A 15,000-nucleotide genomic window follows, 5' to 3' on the forward strand; every position below is an offset into this window, starting at 1 on the left:
CAAAGCGGGGGAAGGCAGAGCGGTAGCTCTAGATATATCTAAGGCTTTTGACAGGGTATGGCATGAGGGTCTCCTCAGTAAAATCAGATCATACGGTATCACTGGTAGAATACTTAACATAATTAAATCCTTCTTAGATAAGAGAAAAATCCAGGTAGTCCTCGACGGTCGCACATCTAAACAATATGATATAAATGCGGGAGTGCCCCAGGGTTCTATCCTTGGACCTCTATTGTTCCTGATATTCATAAATGACCTCCCCGACAACATTGCCTCTGAGATGGGTATATATGCTGATGACACTACACTCTATGGCAGACACGACAGGAAGACGAATGAACACATTTCTAAAGAAATGGCAGAAACACTAGAGGAAGACCTCCAATCTGTAGTGGAATGGGGACAAAAGTGGTTGGTCGCGTTCAATGCTGCCAAGACTAAACTAGTTTCATTCAATAATTACAAGAAACCCTCTCTACCACCAATAGCAATGGCCAACGACTCTTTATCTGAGAGTCCATCTTTCAAACTCCTTGGCCTAACGTTCACAGGAAACATGAGTTGGAACAATTACATTGAAGGCATTGCCAGGGCCGCTGCAAGAAAGGTAGGCTCTCTCTACCGTGCTAGAAAACTACTAACACCCGAAAGTATTCTGTACCTCTATAAGGCCACCATTCGCCCATGTATGGAGTATTGCTGCCACATCTGGGCTGGTGCATCTGCTACTAGTCTCTCGCTCCTTGACAAGGTTCAAAAGAGAGTCGCAAATCTGATAGGCCCTGAACTGGCATCTAAGCTTCAGCCTCTGTCCCATCGACGAAATGTTGCATCCCTCTGCCTGTTCTACAAGTATTTTAGTGGTGAATGCTCTGATGAACTGCAATCACTTGTGCCCCCACGACGCGAGCACCCTCGACAAACCCGACAGGCTACTAGATCCCACCCCCACACTGTAGAGGTCCCTAGATGTAAAAGATCTTTTTACTCCAATAGTTTCTTCCCCAGAACCGCAAGACTCTGGAATTCCATTCCAGGTCCCTGCTTCCCCAACAGTACTGACGTGCAGAAGTTCAAGTGTAACGTGAACCGACACCTTGCTGCCCAAATCCCTACATAGTACCCCAGTAGTTGTTGCCCCTGATAGTAGCCCCCTACACCAAAGTGGCAATTTGCCTTGTTTGGGGTGAAAATGTAATAAAAAAAAAAAAAAAAAAAAAAAAAAAAAACAGTTATGTGACCGTGCTAAATCTTTTTTGTTGACATACATCGGACATACTATTTTTTGACACATCGGCACTGATAATCATTACTTTTTCTTTATTTTATAAAAGCAAGATAAACCTATCTTTCTAAAGATATTTAAAAATATTTATATGCTAAAGATATTTAAAAATATTTATATGCTAAAGATATTTAAAAATATTTATATGCTAAGTAAAAAAAAAATAAAATAAAAAGAACGGATAAAGCAATAGCCGAAACCCGTACTCATAATTTTACAGTTTATATATTTAAAATTCTCCTTATGTATGATATGGAAGCCATTAAACTTTCTACAATTTAACTTAAATATTAATATATTTACAGTTTATTTACTTAAAAAAACCTTCTTATGTGTGATTTGGCAATCGGTACTGATAAGCATTATTTCTTCTTTCATTTACGAAAAACGAAAATTCCCTATTTATACGCAAAATTTAAAAAAAAATGGATTCCGCGATTATTATAGCCGAGATCCATGTTCATAACCAATATTTCTCAGTTTATATACTTTAAACCTTGTTATTTGTGATTTGGAAGCCTTTAAACTGTATATTCACGAAAAACACGTTCTTATTAGAGCACGTTGAAGTCAGCCATCATGGAATTTGTTGAACACTCCATGGGAGATAACTCCATGTAAAGCGCCAATACTCCCTCCTCATCTTTAATACTAGCTTTTCTTCCTAAAAATTGAACCTTTTGCTCGGTATCATAACAAATTGTTTTTTTCTAGCTGTAAAAAAAAAAAAAAAACTTGATGAAGTTGAGTGAAATTTTTTTTCGGAGAGCTTCGTTCCATGATGGATGCGTGCAGTGTGGCCTTGTTTCGATGTTTTCATTTTTTTAATGTCTTGATTAAACTGTACAAGTACCAAAATACGTGTGGGGGCTAATCGATAGATTTTAGCTTTACTAATGGTTCAAAATCAATAAATATTGATTATTCTTCCCCTGACAAAAGAGGAATTGGACCCAGGGCTCTATGGACAAACTTATCTTTAGTTGACCTTTGCGTTCGACTTTCAACTGTGTCTGCTATTCATATATATTTTTTTTAATTTCATGCTTTACATCATTTGAATTTATTTGCTTCAACATGCTTTTTTGTGAAGCTCTCCGAAAGAAATTTAATTTTTTTTATTAATTAGTGCAAATGTTTGCAGAAGTTTGTGACTATGTTGAAAGGACACTAATGTCTATAGCCTGTCTAAAAAGTAACTACAGGATATTGAACTTAAATAGATTCTTGATTCGTGCTGCTATCTTTAAGTAATTTTAAACACAATCTGACTAAGACGTTGGGAAATTAAAAAAAACTGCAAAATTCAAACAATCTTTATTTATGAAAAATAATGTCTTTCAAATGTTATCCATTTTCAGCTTCCAAAACATTATTCATGACAGACTGGAGAATCTCTGGACTGCGATGCAACTTATTTCGTTTCTGGATTGCAATTTAACTCCCTTATTTCATTCCTGATGATTTTGTTTTTTTTTGCAGGGTTTGGGGTTTGACGTTTTCAGTTCTACCAGCTCGCAGAACGATTGATTTTGGGTCTAAACATTTGAAATTTTACATAAACGGTATTCAGACATGCAGCAAGCTTTTTAATCAGTTTTAGGACGAAAATTTGGCTGCTGAGAGGTCGAAGTTGAAAGATTTGACCTTTGCAGACTCTAGCAAACTTCTTCGCTAATTCTGGATCTAAACTATTGAAATTTTGGATGTAGGTTACTTGGACAGAAGTAAAACTTTTTAATATATATATATATATATATATATATATATATATATATATATATATATATATATATCGTTATGAACAGTACATAGGGCCCAAGCAAAGCCGGGTTGAACTGCCAGTATATGAAGGTAAATTGAGAAATATCTTTGTTAACTGCTGGACTGGTGGTGACGATCGTTCTCTCCGTCTGTAAGCTGATTCTCATTAGTCGGAAGTGACGTCATGGGATAGTTCATTATTCCCGGCAGTAGGGGTGCGTCCCCTACAGAATGATAAAAATCAACTTCTGGATTAAATAAAATTTGATTTAAAACTTGGGATATATACAAAAAATAAGAATTCAAAAAGTGAATATAAAATAGGGTTGTCTTCAAGTCTAACGTAAACAAGTTTTTGATGAGCCGTTCCATATAAGTTAACAAATTTACCGAATGTCCATTACTAACGATTTCTATATTGTCCAATTTCTACTGTATACTCTTTAACCCTTATCCTCGAGTGGCCTCTTGGCCTTGATAAGTTGTGATGCCTATGTAAAAAAAAATATGTATACATGTGTATATATATATATATATATATATATATATATATATATATATATATATATATATATATATATATATACTTCGTATATGAAGAGTCCTAGAGTGGATGAAACGCGGAATATTCAGTGTAGCTTAATCGTCATATATATTTTATAACTTACTATATATATATATATATTAGTCATTCAGTAAATTTTAAAAATTTATGACGTGAAATGGTTAAATTTCAGATCAAAAGATTTTTATTATTCTATGTACGACAATACATTTGAAATATTATAACTCCTTATCCTATAGTATTTCCATGTCTAATATTTCTTCAGAAGAGAAAATATTATCAAACAGTTATAATGGTTTATACCTTATTTGCTAAAGTCTGTGAGACATGAGAAATCATAATCAAAAGTTGTTTAAGTATTTAAATATCATAGAGTAAGGAAAGTTAATGAAAAGGATATAAAAATTCACATCTAAATTGCATGGTAAAATCCGAAGTGAATTCGCTATCAAAGACATTAGTTTCGGATTGCGTCTTTATTTCAAAACTTCCTCAGGATGATTAATTTGAAGAAAATAAAATTCCATATATTTGTCATGTTTGTAATGTGAAAAGGATGTTTTTGTTCCTTTCACAGCGAAAAAAGCCGTTAGCATTCAAAGTGTATGTAGCGTTGTAGAATGGAGTGAGTGAGATTTTTTTTATATATGTCTGTATATAAGAGCAGATGTATGTATTTATATATGTGTATGTGTATGCACGTATGTATGTGTTAATCTATGTGTGTATGCATGTATTTATGAATGTATATATACATATGTATTTGTATATGCGTATATGTATGCATGTGTACACGTACGTACTTACGTATGTATGTATGTGTATATGCATGGATGTACGTGTATTTATATGTATGTATTTATGTATGTGTATCTGTATGCATTTATGTTTGTGAACATATATGTATTTCACCGGCTCCCGTTAGATCACCGAAGTTAAGCAACGTTGAGCCTGGTCATTACTAAAATAGGAGACCAATTTGGGAATTCCAGGTGTTGTATGTAAGAGGACATCGACACCTTCCTGCAAGAGTTGCAAAAACATAACATCGTCATCTCCCCTGACGGGGATATTTTTTTTTTTTTTTTTTACAAGGGAGTCACCACTTATCAAGGCCCAGAGGCCACTCGAGGATAAGGGTTAATAGGTATACATTAGTCATTGTGATTTTAGCATAGTAAATAGTGGGAATTTTGAAACTTGGATTACTTAGGGGGACGATTCAATTAGAACTTGTTCACATTGGACTTTTTCTTTTTTTTTTTTTTTTCATAGGTATCAACTCATTATCAAGGCCAAGAGGCCACTCAAGGATAAGGGTTAAAGAGTGTACAGTAGAAATTGCATGCGACTGGGAACCGCTTGTGAATTTCATACTCCAATGGAACTTCCTGCTTCAGAGGAAGACAGTTAAAGCTGAATAAGGTTAGTGCCGACACACACACACACACACACACACATATGTATTTATGTATGTGTGTCTGTATTTATATATGTGTATATGCATACATGTATGTATGTGTGTGTGTCTGTATTTATATATGTGTATATGCATACATGTATGTATGTATGTATGTGTGTGTGTCTGTATTTATATATGTGTATATGCATACATGTATGTATGTATGTATGTATGTATGTATGTATGTATATGTACGGATGTATTATCTGTGTCCATATTGGGAAAAGAATAAACTAATTTATTTCAACAAGAGAAAATCATTTCGAAAAAAAGAATGAAAACAAAAAAATGTAAAGCGAAAATTCTTATTTGATTTTTTAAATTATTTTATTAAAGAACTAATGGATTTTTTGTTTGTTATGAACGAACTAACAATTTAATCAATAAATTTCCCCGAAAAAATCATGTAATTTGCATATCAGTGCATTAAGCAAATGATTGCCATCATCATCATCAGTAGTAGTAGTAATTTATGCAGTTGTCAGCCATGTTGCTTGCCTGTGTGTTCGGCAAAAAACAGCACAAAACAGGCAAGCAACATGGCTGACAACTGCAAAAATTACTACTGAAATTGACAAGAACAATAACTTTACTTAAAACAGTAAAAAAAACATTTTGATGTTTGAGATAAATTTGAGACTTTTTGGAAGCGAAAGAAAATCTGTCATATCTTGGCCAATAATTGATGTTTTCATAAAATTCAGTGCTTGTGCAGTATGATGGAATTTTGAATAAAAACATTATTCTCACGTATCATATCAAAATTTATAAAACTTTAAAAAATGATACAGTAAAATTATTACAAAAAAAACCAAAAAAAAACAGCTCTGTTCAGTCTTCACAGACTGGATATCTGCGCATGAAATTTTTGTCCTCCTACAGTCTTGACAGACTATCGATACCCACTGTAACGGTGCCTGCGCGTGAAATTTTTGTGGTAAGAGTTGTACAATCTCCAACTACACCTCCTCCATATCAGAATTTTTAAACTACAGTGGCCCATAGAAATTCAGGAAGACTGGGAACAATGCCGAGATAAGCAGAGAACACAGTGTTCCTAATATTCCCAAATGATTACCTATTTGGACCTGGCCAGGCTCCTTGTTGCTTAACTTCAGTGATCTGATGAGAACCGGTGTGTCAACGTTATTAAACTTCCAAAAAAATGATTTCGTAGAAAAATAATTACAAGTAAAAAGAAAATTTATCAAATTATACTTTTACTGTCTTTATTATCGTAAAAGATTTTTAAAATCCAGGGGAGGTAACTGCAGTCAATCATTTTGACAATATAATTATAATCCTCCATTTCAAAATAGACTAATGGGTGACCAATAATATCTGTTATTTTGTAAAAAAAAAAAAAAAAAATAGTCCTAGTTATAGTCGATCATTTTAGGTAATTTTTGGATTTTTTTTTACTAATTTTGACATTATATGTAAGTGCAAAGTGTATATTTTTGTTTTACCGCAAATGTATTTTCTGAAATTCCATTATATTTCACAGGCATCCAAAATTCAAAGTGCATCTCTTCGAGGGTATTTTACTGAATAAAAGTCACTTGAAGAAGCCGAGCTCTCACTATGGCAATCAAACGTTACCTGAACTTGGAACACACGTCATCCGCAATGTCCTTTGAGAGATATCTGAATACTAGTTGGATCCTGTTAATCAGTTCATCATTAGTGTCGATCTCAACTAGGTTCTGCAAATAATGGGATTGCAATCAAGTGAGTTGGGTGCCAAATGTTGGGACCAATGAGTAACTGCCCCTTTGCGAGTCTCATCCGAGGAGTAATGGGGAGATCATCATTCCACAATTTCTTCATAGTCACCACATTGACACCTATCACTTTCATCAAAGTCTATACGTTCTTGCTTGGATCTTGCAGCGCTTTTTTATTTGTAGCTTTTTTTTTTGTAGCTTTTTTTTTTGTATTAATTTTGTAACTAGCCACGGCTTCCACATCTCATACCATCAGAATATCCATGGAGTTGCAATTAAGATTTCCATATTTTTTAATCCAGCAGGAATCATCCTAATATTCCATTGTTTTCCATACGTCGATGTTCTTCGGTTCTCAAACCCACCAATAATACATAGAAACAAATTTTCCATTGCACTTTGCCACCATTAAATACTTTGAATGGTTTGGACATGAAAGAATATAAAATAAATATCAAATTATACAATTATTATATTTAGAGATTAACAATCCTATTTCAGCTTTCTTTGTGTACCTTGGTGAACAACTTCCTCTCTATTGTTCTGTTCTGCTGATAAACTTATTTCTTCTTTTTATTTTACTTCCTAACACTTGCAGGGGGTGCGTCACAGTATAGGCTTCTGCCAATTGATAGTATTACAAATGAAAATCCTTGTTCATCAGGTTCTTTCATAGCCGTCACTCTGATGCTTATCCCTCTTACCATATTTTGCATTACCTGGATCTTTCTGCACGGTTTATTTATTTTTCTTTTTTTTTTTGCAGCTTCTGAACAAATTTTGTTGTATGAACACAATCTGAATGTCTGCTCTTCTGATTCTTCCTGCTAGCCACTGCTTCCACATTTCCATAATTATCCAGCTTAACATCTTATAACTTTCAAGTTATTCAAGGAGCACTGAGCTGCGGATGAGAATTTTAGAATTCGACAGGAATCAAGATGATACAAGTTACTCTCTTCCAATATTCCAATGTTTTCTGTCAACGATCTTCAGTTCTTTCAGCCACCAACAATAGAACACAGAACCAGCACTTTACCCCCATGAGATATTTCAACTGGTTCTGAAATGAAATAACACATTAAAAAATTATAAAATTTGTATAAAAAGAATCGAAGATCTTGATACAATGTTTTGTTCATAGTTGCTACTTTAATGTCTATCTCTTTTGCTAAAGTCCGCATTAACTTGTCTGGATCTTGCTGCATATTTTTGCAACTTCTTGAATGTTGTTGTGTTGGCACAGTTAAAACGCTTGCTATGAACCTTCCTGCTAGCCACGGCTTCCACGTCTCCACTGCAAATCTCCAGCTAATATACGCCATCCTTCAAATTGTACTGAGTTACAGCTAAGATTTCCATATTTTTGAATTTGGCAGGAATCATATTTTCCAGTGTTTTCTTCAGTTTTCAAACCCACCAATAATACACAGAAACAACTATTGCACTTTACAGTCATTAAATACTTCGAATGGTTTTGATACTTTTTATTTATTTATTGCATTTTCACCCCAAACAAGGCACATTGCCACTTTGTTGTAGGGGGCTACTATCAGGGGCAACAACTACTGGGGTACTATGTTGAGATTTGGGCAGCAAGATGTCAGTTCACGTTACACTTGAACTTCTGCATGTCAGTACAGTTGGGGAAGCAGTGGCCTGGAATGGAATTCCATAGTTTAGCGGTTCTGGGGAAGAAACTACTGGAGTAGAAAGATCTTTTACATCTAGAGATCGCTACTGTGTGGGGGTGGGATTTAGCTGCCTGTCGGGTTTGTCGAGGGTGTCTACGTTGTAGGGGCACAAGTGTCTGCAGTTCGTCAGAGCATTCACCATTAAAATACTTGTAGGACAGGCAAAGGGATGCAGCATTACGTCGATGGGACAGAGGCTGAAGCTTAGATGCCAGTTCAGGGCCTATCAGATTTGCGATTCTCTTTTGAACCTTATCTAGGAGCGAGAGACTAGTAGCAGATGCAAAAGAATATCAGAAATTTAAAAATTTCTTTCCTGTTTGAAAATGACACAATTTTGGAAATGACGCAATTTTGGAAATGACACAATTTTGAATATCAAATGATTATAAAAATGACACAATTTTGAATATCAAATGATTATGAAAACACATAATTTTGAAAATAAAACAATTTTTAAATTTAAATTTAATAATTTGTAAAAGTAATGCAATTTTGAAAATATCACAATTTTAAAAATGTTACAACTTTGAAAAAAGACATAATTTTGTAAATGATATGAATTTGAAAATGAAATAATTAAACAAAAAAATGGCATAATTTTAAAAAAATCACATAATTTTGAAAATGAGAAATGATATAAAAATTTGTTTTCATAATTTTTTCTAATTTCGAAAACTTTGTAATTTCCCAAATTAAAAAACCATGATTTTCCAAACAATAAAAACCATGAAAAACCATTGTTTTCCAAACAATAAAAACCATGAAAAACCATTGTTTTCCAAACAATAAAAACAGAATCATGAAGCATTAAATCATCAAAATAGGTTTTTCTTGTTTATTAGTTATTTTGCGGCACATCAACCCTTTCCAAAACATTTAATACCAGTGAAAGGGTTTTACTTATTTTGTTTTAGGACATTTAATTACAAATCCAATTATTTTGGTAATGCACCATTCTAAAATCAAAAAGGATGCCGATAACTCTAAAGTTAAAAGTTTATTTAATTTATGTCCTCCCAGTGGTTTTAAATGGCCTTGATTGTATCACGTGGACTAAACAACTAGCCAATCACATCGAGGTGTTTCAAAATCACGTAATACATTTCATTACGGGACATCACCTGATCGAAAAAAACAAAATATCCCCTCTTTATCAAACTATTCCCTACCCCCTCTATTTGATAAAATCAAAAGTAAAACCCTTAAACTTTTTGGCCATGTCAAACACTCAACCAATGTCAAAGTTATGCTTTCAAAGTATGTTATGAGGCTAAAGAGGCATCGTAACGCCAAGGATAAGGTGGAGAGAAAATGTTTTTGATTGCACATTCTAAACAGTTGGGCGTCCATTAACCAACTTGCTCTGGATGGGAAAGAATAGCGAAAAATAAGTCAAGTGAGATCGCAATCCGCACCAAGCCAAAGATGCGACTCCTGATGATCGGATTGAAGTTCTTAATATTTGTAAATTTTTTTTAACAAATTCTATGTTCTATATAAGAATAGTTCGATGATTGTTTTATAAATAAATAGTCAATAATTCATTAAGTCTGGTTAACCCAGAGTGGACCTGGTAGGAATGGCAACAGATGAATGACTGCTCTCTTCTAAAAGTTGCCAAATTGAAGCCTCGGCATTTGTGTGAATATTGACGAGTTTTGTGGGGAGAGAAATGTTGTATGATTAATCATGTCTGGAAATTCAAATCAAACGAGTGCTTTGAGCGGCACCTCCCTGGATGTAGCAGTAGTGCCCGATCTTAGTGTTGGATAAAGGAACTTGGAGATCGTGCATATACACAAATTCCAGTTCAGCAGAGAACAAAGAAAATACCATGTCGGACTTTGACACATATATTGACCTTTAATAGAACAAAGAAAGAATTTGTCAATAAAAGCAAGAGGTTCGACGAACAATGACGACAGAGAAAGAGAAACGGAGAGAGGGACATGATCGTTATGTTGTTAGTTCGTCAACCGCAATCCCACCTTTCACCCTTACTCGATATGTCCGACGACCACTGCAGGCAAAAAAATAATTAAATAAAAAATAGTTTTGTTGTGAAACCGTCTCTGCATTTGATTGTGAAACGGCTGGGACAAGCTAGAGTGTTTATATTTATTAGCAGCACACATTTTCGTAAAAGTGCAACAAACATGATTATACATACGTGAGCGATAAACAGATAAATCGTTACAGAGAGACAGACAATATAACATTAAGATGTATCTAACTTTTATATAGATAGAAGATTATCGCAGGAAGAATCAGGTACTTTCTAGGGCAGGAAAGTTGAGGCCTCATTATCAACTGTAGTTTTGTTTTAGGGGTAAGACCTTTGTGGGTATATATATATATATATATATATATATATATATATATATATATATATATATATATATATCCACATACACTAATCCGGTAGAAAGTCATGATAACAAACAAACATACATAAATATACGAAGTTATACACACATAGCTACATCTGTGTTTTTATTCTTAAAACTGTCCCAGATACACTTGTGCAAGGTATTCGTCTCTACCTCTTTACGATCTTAAAATTCGCTTAAAATTCATATATATATATATATATATATATATATATATATATATATATATATATATATATATATAAGGTGTCATATGTATGGATATATATATATATATATAAGGTGTCAAATGTATATATATATATATATATATATATATATATATATATATATATATATATATATATATATATGTAAGTAAATTTCTGGTACAGCAAAATGGAAGGAGAAATTTCAGAGGAAACATAATTTAATTTAAATACCAAAAAACAAGAAATGGGCAGGTGAAATTAAAATTTCCTTAAGGCCTTATCGTCTGACCCTCTAAGAGGAAACGTCAGAATGATAAATTAAAAACTAAGAAAACGAATGAGGGAAGAGGGGAATTTTGGTTTCAGTTGGAAGAACAGTGAAAAAAAAAAAATTCTCACTGTTCAGGTGGTTTTAAATCAATGAATATCTCCAACTGATGTTTCAGAATCTTTTGTCTACACAGGCTAGGTCGAGAGTTGTTAATAACTAACGCCTCAATGATATTGAGATGATAGTTCGACCTAGCACTGTATAAAACAGAAAACCACCCATCGGAATATTGATCGGCACACCTATTTATACTCAACAGGTGATTGCCAATGGCGGACTCATGAGCTTGTGAGTGCCCGGATGTTCTCGAAACCTGGTGTAGTCGAATATCCCGAGGGATATGTTGGGATATTCTCATTTCTAATCTTTGGGATGTTTTGCCAACGTAGTCAGCTCCACACTGACAAACGAATTTATAAACAACAGAGTTCTTTTGAATGGTTGGCAAAACATCTTTACGAAAAGAAGAGAAAAAGGTTCGAGTTGTGTAAACTACTCTAAGCATAGTAGCTGGAAAACAACGTTGAGTAGCAGAAGAAATCCTTTTAACAATATGAAGGCCATCAGGACCCAACCATGGTAATTTTAGATAAATGGGACAACGTGATGGACCAATATGTTTACCACTATTAAATGTAGTAATTTTACGTTCAATAGTAGATTTTATTATATTAATGGGATATCCATTATTAAGAAAAATATTTGTGATTTCACCAAGTTCCGTATCAAGACGGTTTGGTGAACAAATCATAAGTGCACGATGCGTAAGAGCGCTAATGAGGTTTATTTTTCTAGACTGAGGGGCAAAAGAAAACCAATTAAGATAGAGCCCTGTAAATGTAGGTTTTCTATAAACAGAGGTCTCAAACGTAGTACCAACTTTAGAAACACGAACGTCGAGGAATGGGAGAGAGCTACAGTCTTCAACCTCCATAGTAAATTGTAAAGATGGATGCAGGTTGCAAAGAAGACGAAGAAACTGTTCAGCTTCGCTCCGAGAGGGAAAGCATGCAAAAGTATCATCAACGTAGCGTGTGTAGAATGCTGGCTTAGTAATTTTGGAAAATAATTCGTTTTCCAAAAATCCAACGAAAATGTTGGCTAACGAAGGACCAAGAAGGCTACCCATAGATATCCCATCAATTTGACGGTACATAATGTTGTTGAAACTAAAGGAGACTGATTTAGTAGCAAGTTCCATCAGTTCAACGAAAATTCGTTCAGGAAATTGTGGAGATTTTAAGGGGCCACGGTATAGATAGTCAGCACAAATACCAATGGTTTCATCCAAAGGTATATTAGTAAAAAGACTATTAATGTAAAAGGAAGCCAAGAACTCGGTATTTTTAGATAAAGGTAATTTTTGTATCTGAGATACGAATTGAAAAGAATCAGAGATACAATGGACCGAATAAAAAGAAAGCACAGGTTTAAGAAGATCAACCAGCCATTTACCAAGTTCGTGTTGTGCAGAACCCAGCATAGATAAAATGGGTCGCAAAGGAATGTTGGGTTTATGGACCTTGGGTAAACCGTACATTCTAGGCCTTTGAGAACCGATGGGTCGGATTCTATCATAAATCTCCTTAGAAATAAATCCGCTTTTATGAAGTTGGAGAAATCTTTTCTGGATTTTTATTTCCATACGAAAAGTATCATCATGGCTTAAATCACCCAAACGGAGAAATTTACTTTTATCGTCCAAGATTTGTAACATTTTGGAGATATAATCCGTTTTGTTAAGTATAACAACGCCCGATCATTTATCCGGGCGAGAAAGATAAATGTCGGGATTAGACCTAATTAATTTTGCCGCTTCAAAATGATTTTTCTGCCAAACAAAATCACTAGATTTAGTATTTATGGCAGAAAACCTCCGACCTAATTCGCCCAACTGGTGTTTTAATTGAGTATACAATAATTCAATTTCACTAAATACTGAGATTTTATCAACAGAAGGGGGAGGAATGCAAAATTGTAAGCCAGCAGATAAAACAAATTCTTCTGTATTGGACAAAACATGAGAAGAATAATTAAATATATGTTTATCCAAATTTGTTATAATCCCAAACTTCTTAGTAATTAAATTTTTTAAATATTTATCATAAGAAGAAGTACATTTAATACGGGTAAAATTATCGCCGATGGATAAAAACCTAGAAAAACGGAGTTTATCAAAGAAAGATAGTTCTTTCCAAACCGTGGCCCAAAGTAAAAGGTGTTTACTACGTAACGAATTATATGTATCAGAATTAAACAGGATTTTATCTTGTAGGAAAACACGTTGAACTGCCAATGTATTTCTACATTTAATTTTAGAAATACGATGGCAGATATAACCGGGAGCAACATGATTTAGGCGGCAAGATTTAAGAAATTCCATCCTACACTTCAAAACGATTAACTTATTTTTAATACGTATAACTTTGTTTAACGTTTTGATAAATTGTGAGTTGTACCGACCTCGAAAATATGTAAGTAAATTTTTGGTACAGCAAAATGGAAGGAGAAATTTCAGAGGAAACATAATTTAATTTAAATACCAAAAAACAAGAAATGGGCAGGTGAAATTAAAATTTCCTTAAGGCCTTATCGTCTGACCCTCTAAGAGGAAACGTCAGAATGATAAATTAAAAACTAAGAAAACGAATGAGGGAAGAGGGGAATTTTGGTTTCAGTTGGAAGAACAGTGAAAAAAAAAAAAAATTCTCACTGTTCAGGTGGTTTTAAATCAATGAATATCTCCAACTGATCCAGAAAAGATTTCTCCAACTTCATAAAAGCGGATTTATTTCTAAGGAGATTTATGATAGAATCCGACCCATCGGTTCTCAAAGGCCTAGAATGTACGGTTTACCCAAGGTCCATAAACCCAACATTCCTTTGCGACCCATTTTATCTATGCTGGGTTCTGCACAACACGAACTTGGTAAATGGCTGGTTGATCTTCTTAAACCTGTGCTTTCTTTTTATTCGGTCCATTGTATCTCTGATTCTTTTCAATTCGTATCTCAGATACAAAAATTACCTTTTTCTAAAAATACCGAGGTCTTGGCTTCCTTTTACATTAATAGTCTTTTTACTAATATACCTTTGGATGAAACCATTGGTATTTGTGCTGACTATCTATACCGTGGCCCCTTAAAATCTCCACAATTTCCTGAACGAATTTTCGTTGAACTGATGGAACTTGCTACTAAATCAGTCTCCTTTAGTTTCAACAACATTATGTACCGTCAAATTGATGGGATATCTATGGGTAGCCCTCTTGGTCCTTCGTTAGCCAACATTTTCGTTAGATTTTTGGAAAACGAATTATTTTCCAAAATTACTAAGCCAGCATTCTACACACGCTACGTTGATGATACTTTTGCATGCTTTCCCTCTCGGAGCGAAGCTGAACAGTTTCTTCGTCTTCTTTGCAACCTGCATCCATCTTTACAATTTACTATGGAGGTTGAAGACTGTAGCTCTCTCCCATTCCTCGACGTTCGTGTTTCTAAAGTTGGTACTACGTTTGAGACCTCTGTTTATAGAAAACCTACATTTACAGGGCTCTATCTTAATTGGTTTTCTTTTGCCCCTCAG

The sequence above is a fragment of the Euprymna scolopes genome, chromosome 20 (genome assembly GCF_053919585.1).
Source record: "Euprymna scolopes isolate OS-2025 chromosome 20, ASM5391958v1, whole genome shotgun sequence".
Lineage (NCBI taxonomy): Eukaryota > Metazoa > Mollusca > Cephalopoda > Sepiida > Sepiolidae > Euprymna > Euprymna scolopes.